We start from the raw sequence: 18,081 nt of genomic DNA on the forward strand, positions 1-18,081 counted from the left end.
GGGTTTTAAGTAAATATTATGTATATATGTATATATATTATGGGTAGGTCGGGGCCATATTCCGACCACAGTACACCCATTAGTAGAGGGTTGTAGACATATCCTGTCAGTCAGTGCAGTATGTTGGGCTTGTACGCCTTGTATGTATATTTTTTTCGTTCTTCAGTTGTAGTACTTATGACAACCTTATCGGCCCAGCTTTATATTGATTTTCAGCCAGATCTAGTTTTCATTCAGTTTTATATTTTGTTTCATAAATTATCTTGCAATGTGGCCCTATGGCCAAAGTATTACATTATATGTTCACAGTCCCTCAGTCTCAAGTTGGTACACTCGGATAAGTGAGGCACCGGGTGCCGTTCTCGCCTCCCCAGGTTTGGGGCGTGACATAAACGTACTTTGCTTTGCTTCTTCTTGAGGTCGCTTAGATTTTTCACTAGACGAATTATATTCATTTTTATACAGATAAATATTCTCAAAGAATTCAACATTATCATATTCGATTACCATATTAATATGAATGTCAGGATTTTCTGATTTATGAACCAGAAAATGATATGCCTTACTATTTCTTGCATATCCTATAAAAATGCAATCAACCATTTTCAGTCCAATCTTCACCATTTTGGGTGTAGAAACTTTCACTTTAGCAAAACACCCCTCAGACTTTAAAATATTTTAAGTTGGGCTTCCTACCTTTCCATTTTTTATATGGAATGGATTGTGTTTTGTTATAGGGAACTCAATTGAGTATTTGATTAGCTGTAAGAATAGCTTCCTTCCACAAGTTTTGGGGTAAACCCGAACTTATCAACAAGGCATTCATCTTCTCCTTTAACATTCTATTCTTTCTTTCCGTAATTCCACTAGATTGCGGTGAGTAAGATGAAGTTGTTTGGTGAATAATTCCATATTCCAAACATATTTCTTCAAAAGGAGATTCATATTCGCCATCCGTATCACTTCTTATCATTTTGATCATCTTGTTTAGTTGCGTTTCTACTTCATTTTTGTATTGCTTGAATGCCTCAATTGTTTCATATTTATTATTAAGTAAGTAAATATAGCAATATCTATTAATGTCGTAAAAGTTATGAAATACTTTTTCCCATCGCGAGATGGTATGTAACGACACGACCAGTCGATTAGAGCATTTGCCTTTGCTCGGTAGTTTGAGGGCACAAGTATCTCCGCATGATGTGGATCGTCAGTTTTGGTTTTCAGGTTATTCGAAATTGATTTGGACGAATGAACTTCATGTTTAAAGCTTTAAGTTGGAAGAGTTGACCAGCTTTGACATTTTAGCATTTGACCTCGAATTGGATTTTTGATGGTCCCATTAGGTCCGGATGGTGATTTGGACTTGGGTGTATGCAAGGATTTGTATTTGGATATTTCTAGAAGGATTCGGCAATAATTGGCAAAAGTTAAAAATTTGAAGGTTTGGAAAGTTCATAAGTTTGATCGGAAGTTGACTTTGAGGATATCGAATTCGGATTTTAGTTCCGGGAGTTGGAGTAGCTTCGTTATGTTATCTGGAACTTGTGCGCAAAATTTTGAGGATATTCCGAGTTGATTTGATATGTTTAGGCGCGAGTTTTCGACGTTGAAAGTTCAAAGTTCATTAATTTTGATTGGAGGTGCGATTCATTGTTTCGATATTGTTTTGTGTGATTTCAGGCCTCGAGTAAGTCTGTATTATATTATGGGACTTGTTGGTATATTCGGACGGGGTCCCGGGTGGCCTGGTGAGTTTCGGACATAGTTCGGATCATTTCGAATGGTTTTTCATTTACTGTTACCTGTTGTTTCTGGCATTCTTCGCGATCGCGAAGGCTTAGCCGAGATCGCGTAAGGTGTTTGGTCTACTGTGAAAATTTGCTCTCTGTGTTTGTAAGAGTATGCACGCGTTTGCATAGGGAATGGTCTATTCTTCATCGCGTAAGGTGTGCACGCGTTCACGTAGTGGTTTGGACTGAGCTGGGCAGAGGCTGTTCTTCTTCGCGTTCTCATGGGTAGTTACAAGATCGCGTAGGGTATATGTAGAGGCAATGTTGGTTATCTATCGCGATTTCTGAGGTTTGTTCGCGATCGTATAGTATATTTTCAGGGGCAGTGCATTTTCTTCTTCGCGATCGCGAGGATATTTCTGCGATCGCGATTCATTGATTCGTCCAGTGATTATAAAGTACTCTATTTCGGAGGTTTTAGCCATTGTTTTTTTTATATTTTAAGTTATGGAGCTCAGATTGAGGCGATTTTTGAAGTATTTTTCACCATGTGATATAGGGTAAGTGTTCTCTACTCATTTTTGATTTTTTATCATTAATCTATCATCGTTTATGGCATTTGATTGAGGGTTTCAAAAGTGAAATTAGGGACTTTTGTCTAAACTTTCTTAAAGTAATTTTTTGAGTTTTGAACATCGATTCGGAGTCAGATTTGAGTGAAATTAGTATGGTTGGACTCGTAATTGAATGAGTTGTCGGATTTTCTGAGTTTCGTCGGGTTCTGATATGTGGGCCTGGGTTTGATTTTTTAGTTGACTTCGGGATTTTGATCAGAGACTCGACCTTTATCATTTGAAATTTGTTTCCTTAGGTATTATTTGATGCCTTTAAGTTGCTTTTGTCTAGTTTTGAGCCGTTCGGAGGATGATTTGAGTTGGATAGCGCTTCTCGGGTATCGATTTGGCTCGTTTGAGGTAAGTATCTTGCCTAACTTTGTTGAAGGAATTTTTCCTACTAATTGACATTATTTGCTACATGCGGAGGGATACATATATGAAGTGATGAGCATATATGCATGTGCCAGAGTTAATCATGCTTGGGTAAATTATACTATAAATTGCAGCTTGTAGAATTACGTGACCTTCTTGCTTCATGTCTTACTTGACTTCTAGATCACTAAGAATATGGAATTAAATGTTAGAAACCAAGATTTAGTTTATTATAACTTGATTAAAATTTGACTGAATTTTGAGAAACATTGATGTGTCTAATTCGGTCATCATTATGCTTAATCACTAACACATTGCTACGACTGTTATTCCTGTGATATTAAATTCTATACTCTTGTTGTAGATCATTCTTGAGATTTGTTGAAATACTTGAACAATAAGGTTCTTGAGGATTTATTGAACTATTGTTGGCTTGAAAGTTGTGATTGGGGTTCATTTTGAATATTCGTTTAACCACTCTGCTTGACATTATTTATGTTTTCTTCCTTATTTGTCATTGATATACATATGCTTGGTGAGGAAGAGTGTAAAGCACGAAGGGTGATGTAGTGCCAATGAATATATATTATCATGTGAGGGAGAGTGTAAAGCACGAAGGGTGATGTCGTGCCATTTCATATATTTATCATGTGAAGAAAAGTGTAAAGCACGAAGGGTGATGTCGTGAAGAAAAGTGTAAAGCACGAAGGGTGATGCCGTTTCATTTTGTTAGAGAGTAAAAGCACGAAGGGTGATGTCGTGCCATTTCATTTATATTATCCTGATCTCATTTATATTATCATGCGAGGGAAAGTGTAAAGCATGAAGGGTGATGTTGTGCCATTTCATTTATATTACCATGCTTTTATGTTATCATAAGTTCATGGCACGAAGGGTATTTACGTGCAAGCGAGGACGAGGGACATGCATTACGTTATGATATCTTTTCCTTGTGTATACATTAATGTCGTTACCTGGAATTGTTACTATTGCACCTTTGTTATCTACGTGACTTGTCGTTGTTGTTCTGTCTTTGTCCTCTATCTCGATTGTTGTTGTTGTCCATGCCTTCTATATGTTTAACTTTCAAGTATAATACCTTTCTTCCTGTTGTTATATCTACATCCATGCCATATCTATTTGTTTGTACTTTAGTATAAGCCTTCTACTATGTTAGCCATTCATGCCTCTACTTGTTAGATTATAAAGATCATGTTTTTCCCTCTTATTTGTTATATCTACATCTATGCCTTCTACCATGCTAGATAGGTGAAATTATGTTCTTCTTTCCTAATTGATGTCATCACTCCTATGCCTCATACCTAGTCTATTACTGTTGTCCATTTGTACTGCCTTGTTCATCATTGCTACTTGTGTATTTCCTACCTTGTCATTTATGTTATCGGTATTTCTTTCACCTGGTTGGTACTGTTATACATATATTTGGTGAGGATGAGATAAATGCACGAAGGGTGTTGTCGTGCCATTTGATTTGATGTCTTGAGTATATTTCTCACTCTATGAAAGTTATGGATTTATTACCGTGATTTGTTGGTTATCGCTCTAAGGAAAGGATTGGTCGTGATATTGAGGAATATTAATCAAGGCTCTTCTAGAAATCATTTACTGCTTCGCATATTTGTTTCCTTGTACTCTATTATGTTATGTTCTAGTATTGTTCTATTGCTAGTCTTCTACACAGGTTATATCAGTGAGTATCTTTTAACTAAAAGCCTCATCACTACTTTACCGAGATTAGTCAAGATACTTACTGAGTACATGTGGTCGGTTGTACTCATACTACACTTTTTTACCTTGCATGCAAATTTTGGAACGGAGCTGCGGGTGATGACGGGGCCTGACTCTGAAGATGTTCGTGCCTTCAGGATGTAGCTACCACTTGTCCCTAGGTAGTTCTAGAGTTGAATTCTGCTTAAGTACATTTCAAACAGAAGTTGTATTTATTTGATATCCAGTTTTGCAACAATTTAGTCTTAGTAGCTCATGTCTTGTACTACCAGTACTTGGGATGTTGTATGGAATCCAGTCATATCATTTGTTGATCACATTTATTTTATTAGAATTGTGTCAACTGTTAATTGGATGACCTAACGGGTCGGGTTAGGTGTCATCACGACTAGTGGATTTTGGGTCGTGATAAATTGGTATCAGAGCACTAGGTTCGTAGGTTTTACGAGTCATGAGCAATTGTCTAGTAGAGTCTTGTGGATCAGTATGATGACGTCCATACCTATCTTCAAGAGGCTACAGGACATTTAAGAAAACTTCCCTTTCTTCTTTCCTTATCGTGCGACCTTGTTTCATCTTGTAACCTACGATTTTGATTCTTTCTATTCGTTCATATGTGATGTGACGCACTCAGTATTCGCTATGCGCCGACGATCTGTGATGCTGCAGATGGATTACGAAGGGCTATGGATGCTTGATTATCATCGCGATGTGTTGTCTAATCACGGGAGAAGATGCAATGTTAAATCTTCCAGTCGTTAATTTGTGGTACGAGACGGGTTCTTATATCTGGTTGGTAAGCACAGACTTGGGAAGACTGGCTGGTGGCCTAGCTGTTGTAATTAAGGTGGGTTCACGGTAAGGTGTTGATTTGAGTACAATCGGTGGGCCATCTCCAGCATGATGAGTTTGGATCACGTGTTTCGTATGAGGTTTCCATTCGCTAGAATGCATATATGATCATTTCAGATCATTTGGGGAAGTTTGCTTGACTATTGCAAGGATAGGTCAGCGCTTGGCAGAGTCTTCGGAGTGTTCTATGACCGGTATTGCATGAGTTTATTCAGCTAAATAGCCGTGCGAAATCGGGGAAGCTATGAAGATATGGTACTTTAGATTGCCGATGATGTGTTCTATGGCTTTGGCCTAAGTGGGGGAGTCTGCTAATGATGATCGAATTGTAGGATCATGTGTTGTATCAGTTTCCGGGCCCAGGGATTGCTTGGTTGTTTCTTCGAATAGTCATATGCTGGTGAAGCGCTGGTTGCTCGATGCGTATTAGTTGTGTATTGAAAATCAGATTAAGGTGAGTGGTTATCGAGAAGGTTCTGAAGAGTTCCAGGTCTTATGTAGCATTTAAGGACTTCTGAATTTGTGTACGGGTAGGGTTGAGATCGGTAGCGAATGGTGATCGAATTTGCGGTAGTTCTATGTAAAGAATGAATCTACATGGCAATATTGGAGGGATGCAAGGAACGACTTCGGATTCATAGAAGGTTCCTTTAGAGCGAGCATATTGGATTGAGTTACTTTCAGGTTGGCAGTCTGTGTGACTCGCTTGAGTTAGAGGCGATCGGTTCTGATGACTCGAATATATGTTAATGAATTCCGAAGAATTCATCATAGTTATGACCACAGTCGGATTTGGTTTTTGCTACAGGTATAAAAGTTATATGGTGTGTAGTGATGTTCTCCTAGATTGAGTTAAATGAAAGGTTTGCAGTTGATGAGAGGTTCAATTTGCTCATGGTTCAGAGTTGATTATGAAATTTTTGTAGTGTCACGAGTTAGCATGTTAGAGGTGATGCGCCGTGTGGGGTTGAAAAGTTGTATATACAAGGTTGTGGTTTAGTTTTGGAGGGAAGGATATGAGTTCTTGATGACACGGACGATTTCAGGTGTTTAAGATTATACTGGCACTATTTGTTATCGTCGGAGGAGGCTTCGCCTGTTGGCAGGTGCATTGTGTTTTGACTTGTGGGTATTTTTCTGTAAGATGATGGAGTAAGAGTGACGCATCATCCATTTGAGTAGCGGTGTTGAGATCGGATATGGAAATTCTGGTATACATGAGATTCATAGACTGGATGTCCTCATTGGCAGACTATTCCTTGATTGCGAATTGTGAAACAATGTTGAGGATTTAGTGATTGATGGTGTGTGCTATGGAAAGGTTGTTATGGACTTTTGGAATGTTATTTACCTGTTTGGGAATGACCGAAATTTGGTTTGGGGAGTATTTGTGAGCCTAATGAGAATGTGTATTCTGTATGGGATCGGATTTTCTTGCTCCTGCATAGCTATTACCACATGTATATCATCAGGCGGAATGGATGTTATTCGCGACTTGGTCTATGTTATGTGTTTCTCTTTTATGTTATGACAGGTTGTGAGGGTTACACGATTCTTCGCACGCATATTGTAATTCCGTTTAGGCCTTTATGGCGTTATGGGTGAGATGGCCTTCGTGATGTTGACTTGCTTATTGCACCAGAGTTGTGCTTGTCTTTCTTAGTATTGTTGTGCCTAATCATCTTCCCACAGTTATATTGGTGCACTCTATCGTGTTAGATATTGACGTACATGGGATCAGTGAGCCCGAGTATTATGGCTCGATGGGTACCCTATGTGGATTGATATAATAGGATCGGGTTGCGCGCTGCAACGGTACTGTAATGAAATGTAACTCTTTATGCTTATTTCGTGTATTTTGCTTTCGCCTTGTTGAAAATAGTTCATAGGAAAATGTTAAAATTACCCTGACTGCTTAACTGGCTTAGTAGTCTTCTTATTTAACTTTCCTACCATTATCTATTATGTCTGAATTATTACCTGTTGAGTGAACGGAATCGCGTTGTGTGGGGCTCCATATGGTTTTTGTTGAGACTTGTCGGTTGGGCTTCTTGTACTGGCTGAGATGAGGTTTCTAGACCTGAGATTTGCACTATCGTATTGGAATAAGGAATGTTTGGAAGAATGATACTATATTTCTGCTGAGGATTTGGGCAATGGTCCTGGTCGGACGAGTGAGCTTCTTGGCTTATTGATCAGATGAGTGGTTAAGAGATTCTGCGTGTTTCTTTCATCATCGGCAGTGTATGAAGGTTTTGAACTAGGTTTTAATTGATATAAGTTTTACTATTGGTACCAAATTTGTTTTTGGGCAGCCATGGTGGTCAGCAGTTACTGCTGTGAGTATCTGAGTGATGGGGTATACCATATGATTACATCTTGGGTTATGGTTATGACTTAATACAGTTTTTTTTAGACTTATACAGTGTGTAGATGCGAGATTCGGGCCTTGTAAGAAACTTCGGATGTTGGAAATTTGGGTTCTAAGGCTTACGGGCTAAGGTTGAATTAAGGATGTTCAGTTATATTGTATCGTCAGGATTATATGGATTAGGTGACATGGGATCACCCCCCGAGTATGTGCATGGTAAGGCTACACGGCGGTTTGATGGCTTTGGGACGACTCTCAACACATTCGAGGATGAACGTATGCTTAAGTGGGGGAGAATGTAATGACCCGATCGATCATTTTGAGCATTTTCACTTCGCTCGATAGTTTGAGGGCACGAGTATCTCCACATAATGTATTATGACTTGCGTGAGTCGTCGGTTTTGGTTTTCAGGTTATTCGGAATAGATTTGGAAGAACGAACTTCATGATTGAAGCTTTAAGTTAGAAAAGTTAACCTACTTTGACATTTAGCATTTGACCTCGGATTGGAGTTTTGATGGTTCCGTGAGGTCCGAATGATGATTTTGGACTCGAACATATGCCCGGATTTGCATTTAGATATTTTTAGAAGGATTCAACACTAATTGGCGAAAGTTGGAAATTTGAAGATTTGAAAAGTTCATAAGTTTGACCGGAAGTTGACTTTGAGGATATAGAATTCGGATTTTAGTTCCGGGAGTTAGAGTAGCTTCGTTATGTCATCTGGAATTCGTACGCAAAATTTGAGGATATTCTTAGTTGATTTGATATATTTTGGCGTGAGTTTTGGAAGTTGAAAGTTCAAAGTTCATTAATTTTGATTGGAGGTGCGATTCATCGTTTTGATGTTGTTATGTGTGATTTGAAGCCTCGAGTAGATCCATATTATGTTATGGGACTTGTTGGTATATTCGGACGGGGTCTCGGGTGGCCTGGGTGAGTTTCGGATATAGTTCGGATCATTTCGAATGGTTTTTCATTTGTTGGTTTCTGTTGTTACCTGTTGCTTATCGCGTTCTTTGCAATTGCGAAGGCTTGGACGAGATCGCACAAGGTGTTTGGTCTGCTGTGAGAATTTGCTCTCTGCATTCGCAAGAGTATGCATGCATCTGCATAAGGAGGGGGCTAGTCTTCGTCACATTCGCACAAGGGTGCACGCATTCGCGTAGTGGTTTGGACTGAGCTGGGAAGAGGCTGTTTTTCTTCGCGTTCTCATGGGTAGTTACGCGATCGTGTAGGGTAAATGTGGAGGCTATTTTGGTTGTCTATCGCGATCGGTGAGGTTTGTTCGCGATCGCAAAGTATATTTTCAGGGGCAGTGCATTTTCTTCTTCTCGATCGCGAGGGTATTTTCGTGGTCGTGATTCATTGATTCGTCCAGTGATTATAAATTACTCTATTTCGGGGGTTTCGGCCATTGTTACATATTTGGAGCTATGGATCTCGGATTGAGGCAATTCTTGAAGCAATTTTTACCATATGGATTGGGGTAAGTGTTCTCTACTCATTTTTTATTCTATATCATGAATCTATATGTGTTTTTGGCATTTGATTGAGGGTTTCAAAAGAGAAATTCAGGGGTTTTGTCTAAACTTTCCTAAAGTGAATTTTTGATTTTTGAACATCGATTCGATTTGAGTGAAATTAGTATGGTTGGATTCGTAATTGAATGGGTTATCGGATTTTGTGAGTTTCGTCGGGTTCCAAGGTGCGGGCCCGGGTTTGACTTTTTAGTTGACTTCGGGATTTTGATCAGAGATTCGACCTTTATCATTTGAAATTTGTTTACTTAGGTATTATTTTATGCCTTTGAGTTGCTTTTGGCTAGTTTCGAGCCGTTCGGAGGATGATTTAAGTGGGATGGCGAGTCTAGGGTATTAATTTGGCTAGGTTGAGGTAAGTATCTTGCCTAACTTTGTTGAGGAAATTTTTTCTACTAATTGACATTATTTGCTACATGCGGTGGTGATTTATATATGAGGTGACGAGGATATATGCATTTGTCAGGATTAATCATGCTCAGGGGTAAAATATACTATAAATTGTGCCTTGTAGAATTACGTGACTTTCTTGCTTCATGTCTTACTTGACTTCTAGATCACTAAGAATATGGAATTAAATGTTAGAAACCAAGATTTAGTTTATTATAACTTGATTAAAATTTGACGGAATTTTGAGTAACATTGATATGTCTAATTCGGTCATCATTATTCTTAATCACTAATACATTGCTACGGCCGTTATTCTTGAGATATTAGATTCTATACTCGTGTTGTAGATCATTCTTGAGATTTGTTGAAATACTTGAACAATAAGGTTCTTGAGGATTTATTGAACTATTATTGGCTTGAAAGTTGTGATCGGGATTCATTTGGAATATTCGTTTAACCACTCTCCTTGACGTTATTTATGCTTCCTACCTTGTTTGTCATTGATATACATATGCTTGGTGAGGAAGAGTGTAAAGCACTAAGGGTGATGTCCTTCCAATGAATATATATTATCATGTGAGGGAGAGTGTAAAGCACGAAGGGTGATATCGTGCCATTTCATATATTTTATCATGTGAAGAAAAGTGTAAAGCACGAAGGGTGATGCATTTACACTAAGGGTGATGCCGTTCCATTTAGTTTGAGAGTAAAAGCACGAAGGGTGATGCCGTGCCATTTCATTTATATTATCCTGATCTCATTTATATTATCATGTGAGGGCGAGTGTAAAGCATGAAGGGTGATGCCGTGCCATTTCATTTATATTACCATGCTTTTATGTTATCATGAGTTCATGGAACGAAGGGTGTTTCCGTGCAGGCGAGGAAGAGGGACATGCATTACGTTATGATATCTTTTCCTTGTGTATACATTAATGTCGTTACATGGAATTGTTACTATTGCACCTTTGTTATCTACGTGACTTGTCGTTGTTGTTCTGTCTTTATCCTCTATCTCGATTGTTGTTGTTGTCCATGCCTTCTATATGTTTAACTTGCAAGGATCATACCTTTCTTCCTGCTGTTATATCTACATCCATGCCGTATCTATTTGTTTGCACTTTAGTATAAACCTTCTACCACGTTAGCCATTCATGCCTCTACTTGTTGGATTATAAAGATCATATTTTCCCTCTTATTTGTTATATCTACATATATGCCTTCTACCATGCTAGATAGGTGAAATTATGTTCTTCTTTCCTAATTTCTACTTGTGTATTTCCTATCTTGTCATTACTGTTATCGGTATTTCTTTCACCTGGTTGGTACTGTTATACGTATATTTGGTGAGGATGAGATAAATGCACGAAGAGTATTGCTGTGCCATTTGATTTGATATCTTGAGTATATTTCTCACACTATGAAAGTTATGGATTTATTACCGTGATTTGCTGGTTATCGTTCTAAGGAAAGGATTGGTCGTGATATTGAGGAATATTAATCGGGGGTTCTTCTAGAAATCATTTACTGCTTCGCATATTTGTTTCCTTGTGCTCAATTATGTTATGTTCTAGTATTGTTCTATTGCTAGTCTTCTGCACATGTTATATCAGTGAGTATCTTTTAACTAAAAAGCCTCGTCACTATTTTACCGAGGTTAGTCAAGATACTTAATGAGTACATGGGATCGGTTATACTCATACTACACTTCTGCACCTTGTGTGTAGATTTTGGAGCGGAGCTGCGGGTGATGGCGGGGGCTGACTCTGAAGATGTTCGTGCCTTCCGGATGTGGCTACCATTTGTTCCTGGGTAGTTCTAGAGTTGAATTCTGTTTAAGTACATTTAAAACAGAAGTTGTATTTATTTCATATCCATTTTTGTAACAATCTAGTCTTAGTATCTCATGTATTGTACTGCCAGTCCTTGAAATGTTGTATGGAATCCAGTCGTATCATTTATTGATCATATTTATTTATTAAAATTGTGCTAACTGTTAATTCGCTGACCTAACGGGTCGAGTTAGGTGCCATCACGACTAGTGGATTTTGGGTCGTGATATGGTATTGACTTCATGTCGCAAATATCTGTGTGAATTAAGTCTAAAGGGTTTGAATTCCTTTCAACCGACTTATAAGGATATTTAACATACTTAGATTTCACACATATTTGACATTTTAAATTATCGCATTCAAATTTAGGCAATACTTCCAAGTTAACCATTTTTTGTATAGTTTTGAAGTTGACGTGACCTAAACGTGCATGCCATAGATCGTTTGACTCAAGTAAGTAAGAAGAAGCTTGAACTTTATTGATATCAATAGCTATTACATTCAACTTGAAAAGACCCTCAGTTAGGTAACCTTTTCCTACGTACACATCATTCTTACTTATTACAACATTTTCAGAAACAAACACACACTTAAATTCATTCTTGATAAGAAGTTCAGTAGAGACCAAATTCTTGCGAATTTCAAGAACATGGAGAACATTGTTTAGAGTCACAACTTTGCCCAAAGTCATCTTCCAAGATATCTTTCCAACTCCTTCAATTTTTGCTGTTGCGGAGTTTCCCATAAAAATAGTCTCGCCGTGCCCTATGGGAACATAAGAGGCAAATAACTCTTTGTTAGTACAAACATGGCGAGTGGCTCCAAAATTAATCCACCACTCCTTAGGATTTCCTACCAAGCTGCATTCAGATAGCATGGCACATAAGTCCTCCATTTCATCATTCTTTTCAACCATGTTTGCTTGACTATTCTTCTTGTCCTTCTTCGATTCACGACAGTCCACAGCCTTATGTCCAACCTTTCCACAATTGTGGCAATTACCTTTGAACTTCTTCTTGCTCGGGTAATTCTTTGGACCAGACGGCTTCTTTCTCTTTCTGTTGCTTGTTGATGCTTTCTCAACAATATTTTCTCCCATTATTGTTGAGTTATCACGTGACTTCTTCTCAGCAACCTTGTTGTCCTCTTCAATCCGTAGACGAACAATAAGGTTTTCAAGCGTCATTTCCTTGCACTTATATTTCAAGTAATTCTTAAAGTCCTTCCACATCGGAGGCAACTTTTCAATAAACACCGCAACTTGAAATGCTTCATTTATGACAATATCTTCAATCATAAATTTATAATTAGTAAAATAATCAATATCTTGAATAAAAATATTGACTCGATTTATACCTTCAGCAAGGAGGTCATGAACAATCACTTGCAGTTCTTGGACTTGCGTTATGACAGATTTGCCGTCAACCATTTTGAAATCTAGAAATTAGGCGGCCACAAACTTCTTAAGTCCATCATCCTCAGTCTTGTACTTCTTTTCAAGAGTTTTTCACAACTCTTGTGATATTTTCATGACGCTACAAACATTGTACAAGCCGTCTTCCAAGCAACTTAAAATATAATTTTTGCATAAGAAGTCAGAATGCTTCCATGCCTCCGTGACCACAAATCTCTCATTTTCAAGAGTTTCTTCTCCCAGAACTAGAACGTCCTCGCTGATAAAGCGTTGGAAACTGAGTGTGGTCAGGTAGAAGAACATTTTCTGCTGCCAACGCCTAAAGTCCACGCCGAAAAACTTTTCGGGCTTTTCTGTCAGTGCCATCGCCGGTGCAGTAGTTGTGCGACTTGAAGACTTTGTAGCCATTGTAACAGTAGTAGTCCCGACGGAACCATTTTGTTGTTCCGTACTTGTTGTCATTTTTCTGTAAAAGAAATTGACACAACCAGAATTAGTAAGTCGGATAAGTTTTTATATCTTCAAACCAAATACAAACAACCGAGTAGAAAATCACAAGGATTTTAATTTCGGATTGAGTAGAAAGTGAGAAAGACTTTAATCTCAAACTAGAGTAAAACAATACGTTGATTTTAATCTCTAAAATGGGAGTAGAAAATCGTTAGGATTTTAGTCTCCCAAAGTAGAAAGTAAGATGAACACAAAATATAAAATTTAAACTCCTTAAGCTTGTTATAAACCTGTGATCGAAAATAATTTCTGCAAAAAAAATAAAACAAACATAAGCAGAAACATAATAGAAACAAAAAAAAATAAAAGTTCTGAGCCCAACAGTAAATTGTGTTTCCTTAAGGAATTTAATCCCCTCACTGTCGCCCAAGGTTATTGGATTAATCCCTTTCAGGATAGAACGGAACAACTATCCTGTAACACCGACAATGAAAATTATGGAGCTTCGTCGAACTCAACAAACTGCAGTAAATCACACTTATGCTTACGTTTTGCTTTGGAAAACAGTGCAGAAATGCAGAAGAAAGAGGAGAGAGTATGAAGATTTTTGGTGCTGAAAAATGACGCAAAACCTCTGAATTTATAGCCAAACATTCTGGGTTGATTAGGTGCGAAGGTACCTGTTCATATGAGGTACCATTTCGGCAAAAGTCTGGTCGCGAATTTTAAACTCAAAACGATCGTTGGGAACCGTGAATTTTAAATAAAAAATCCGCAAAAATATCAGAAAAGAAATTATATAACGAAAAATGGGAAATAAATTTATCAATTCACTGAAGCCAAGCAAGCAACGACGGCGTCAACGGCGCGAGGCACCACTTCTTCTTAACTCTTTAATAGCTAGGAGATGTGCTTATCTATATAAGAACAAAGATTTTCTTTCCATTTTCAGATGAGGGACAAAGTGCATTAGTAAAAGAAACAACTTCAAACTTTTTGTTTCCCTCCAAATCTTTTCCCTTCATTTTTCACTCACACCTCTTATCTAATTAGATAAAAGCCCTACAATCCTCCACATGATTTGGCAGAACCCAATACCTCAGGCTCGAATCCAATATATATGTTCAAAAATTAAAGAAGTGTATAAATAGAGTTAGATATACATTTTAAAACTCGCTTTCTCAATACAAAACCTACAATATCTTACTGTTGCATATGTCATTGCAAGAAAACTAAGTTAAAGCACGGATTACAACTTATATACTTATCTCTGCAAGATGCAATTAATTTGTTGAATATCAATTTCTCTGCTAGTTGATCATTTAGAAGAAAACTGATGAACCAGTTCAACGTACTTCAACTACCAATTTGTCTCTGATTCCTATAGGTTATATATACGATCATTTACTTACTTGTTCTGAGTAAATCGAGATGATATATAGTCCTTTTTGTTAACTTGACTCTGTAAAATATTAGTCCAGTCAAGACAAAGAAGTATAAGGTCATTTGTCGAAATGTCTTAAATGTCTTGTTTATTATATTCTAAGCAGTCAGGATGGCCGAGTGGTCTAAGGCGCCAGACTCAAGTTCTGGTCCTCGAGAGAGGGCGTGGGTTCAAATCCCACTTCTGACAATTTTGATCAATTTTTTGTCTCAACAAATTTACTGAATTACATTTTCACCTGTTTTTTATTTTTTTTCTAAACAGTTGATTCCTTACCATTTTTTGTTCGATAGTAATATTTTTTTTGAGAAAATCCATTAATCTTATTCCATTACTTTAAGTAATCGGCAAACAGTATGCAAATCGAACAACGTTCTTGTGTTCATCACCTCATAAACAAACAGAAATGGGTTCAACAAAATTGAATTTATTATACTTTTCAAATTATGCATTCAGAATTTAAAATTTATAAGTAATATTAATAATTTTCATCATATCTTTATGTTCCGTGTAAGAAAATATTACGGTCGGTTGAACCCGTAATATATGTACTTCATCCGCAACGGTAAACACACATTGGATCAAATCACTGTGGGTGTGTTTGGTATGAAGGAAAATATTTTCTGAAAAATATTTTTTAATTTTCTCATATTTGGTTGGCTTAAATGTTTTGAAAAATATTTTGCTCATGAACTAAAATGACTTCCTTGCTAAAAGGAGGGAAAACATTTTCCAAAATTCTTTTTCAACTTTCCTCACCCTCCGCTCCCACCAACACCACCCCCACCCCCACCGCCAACACCCACCACCCCACTCCCGCCCGCACCCAACTCTCGCCATTGCCATCTCGACCCCTAGACCCCTACCTACCACCCCATTCCGCCCTTATCCATTTTGTCTCTCATAGTGTTTATATATTTTCTTAAAAAAATATCTTCTATTACCTAACCAAACATCAAAAAATAATTTTTAAAAAAACACTTATATTCTAAAATAATATTTTATTTCGTACCAAACACACTCTACCTCTTGCTATATTTTAGCATGGCTGCATGTGGTAATAAAGTATGCAGATGTGTCAAGGAGACAATATAGCTTTTACATATCAAAATTCACTTATTTATTTCAAACTTATTTAATTCCTTCAAAGTGAGAAGGGTTCTCTTTTAGGTCATTAATTTACTTACTACCTTGGTCGGTGTAGCCCAGAAGACTATTGATATTCCGTAGGCAATGTTAATTTCCACAACCACCCGTTGTCTCAAAGCAAGGGACAATATGAAACTGAAATCTTTCTTATCTATCACATTTGTCTAATACTCTACCGTCTCAAATTATCTATCGTGTTTCTTTTTTATATGCTTCTTAATAAATAAATAAATAAAAATTTTTTTTACCTATTTTACCCTTATTTATAGCTTAAAATATAATCTTTCTTCATTTGATACTTACTTATAATTAATGTATTTGTAGTCTTCAAGAACAAGTAATATTAAGGGTAGAATAGAAAAAAATAATTAATTTACTCTTAAACTTCAAAAATGACAAATAATTTAAGACAACTATATTTAAAAACCACGACAAATAATTTGAGACGGAGGAGTAAAATCTAAGACCAATCTATCTCTTAAGAGTGAATGAAGTACGTAATCTTGTTACCCTTGGGCAAACTTGCGATCTAAAAGACTTTTCTAAGTCATATTTGCCATTGCCCCTAAAATTTCTCTTATGTAAAAGGAATTAAACAATTCATATAGCACATTAAAAATTGTTACTCATGCACAGTATAATTTTCTAACAAATTAGAGGAATTTAATCGAAACGCCTTTAATTTAGACCATGTAACTCTGCCCGTGATGGTAAGCAAAGCGATATAAAAATATGAACCTTTGAATAATTTTTGACAGTAAACTAAAACAATTGAACATGTTTTATCAAATACGAGCATCCTGTCGACATGTCTATGCTATTTTCATGTGGTTGAATTAAAAGGCATCTCATTTTTTTTTTTTGTTTTCCAGTTTTGGTTATAGCTTCACAGTCGCACCGTACAAGACATGAATCTTATATACCCGAATGGTCACAAACATTTAGGACATCCAAGGTCATTATTCATTGCATATGGATTTAGTATTGTTCTTTAACAATTTGAGCATAATTCATTGTACTATGATTGTACATTCGCACGAATCTGAATCGCTGCTGCTTGATACAAAACATAAAGGACTTTATTCCATTTGTCAGTACATATCATTGCAGATTTTCGTTGCTAATTATCTAGCATGAGAACTTTCAGGATATAAACTGTGGAATAATAGTGCCAACTAGACTTAAAGGTAAGTTTGATAAAGTGGTAGTTAGACGGAATATTTGATATGGGACAAAAAGTTAGCCAGTCAAAAGCTCTCATTCTTAGAAGATAAAAGTAGTAGAGATAAAGATGATGGATATGTGGGCATACGAAGAGATAAGATTAGGAATTAAGTTATCCAGGACATGGTGGAAGTGGCACCCGTGGAGGATAAGATGCAAGAAGCGAGGCTGAGATGGTTCGGACATGTGAAGAGGAGAGGCGCAGATACCTAGGTAAGGAAGTGTGAGAGGTTTGACTTGATGAGTTAAAGAGAGGTAGAGGTAGGTCTAAGAAGTATTAGGGAGAGGTGATTAGGCAGGATATGACGCAACTTCACCTTGCCAAGGACATGACTCATAATAGGAGGGTGCGAATGTCGAAATTAGGGTAGAAGGTTAGTGGGTAGTCGAGCGTATTTTTATGTCTTACCATTAAGTAGTAGTATTAATCTTGTACTCTTTTATTCTTAGATTTCTATTATTTCCTCTTGTTTCTTATTATCTTGTTGTTGTTAATGCTTGTTGATTTTGTTTCCTTTTTTCATTTTTCCTTGAGCTGAAGATCTTCGGAAACAACCTTTAACTTTTCATAAGGTAGGGATAAGGTATAGGTATATACTACTCTCCCCATATCCTACTTGTAGGATTACACTGGGTATGTTATTGTTGTTGTAAACTGCGAAATAATAGCTGAAGATAGATTTTTTTTTTCAATTTGTTACTAAATGTGCAATTAGATTGCCATAATAAAACCAGAATACATTTTACTATATCATTTTATCAATCCTACAAATTCCAGTAAAAGTGAAAACCATCTCCACTGCAAACTAATTCATTATCTCTCTCCTAAAGTGACCTTCAGCATATGAAAGGCAAGAAGCCATAAGCCAGTAAACAGAGTAGGCTTCACCAATTATCGCCATTTGTTTAGGAATCTGATTTTTAAAGTCTACTTTATTAGGGGCCTG

At 37.0% G+C, this 18,081-nt stretch overlaps 1 non-coding gene across 1 annotated transcript; it reads left to right on the forward strand.

The window, feature by feature from the left end:
• Positions 1-14,866: 14,866 nt before the first annotated feature.
• Positions 14,867-14,950, forward strand: TRNAL-CAA (transfer RNA leucine (anticodon CAA)). Its single transcript has one exon. It is a non-coding gene; the product is annotated as a tRNA-Leu (tRNA).
• The last annotated feature ends 3,131 nt before the right edge of the window (positions 14,951-18,081 follow it).

This window comes from Nicotiana tomentosiformis, chromosome 9 (assembly GCF_000390325.3).
Source record: "Nicotiana tomentosiformis chromosome 9, ASM39032v3, whole genome shotgun sequence".
NCBI lineage: Eukaryota > Viridiplantae > Streptophyta > Magnoliopsida > Solanales > Solanaceae > Nicotiana > Nicotiana tomentosiformis.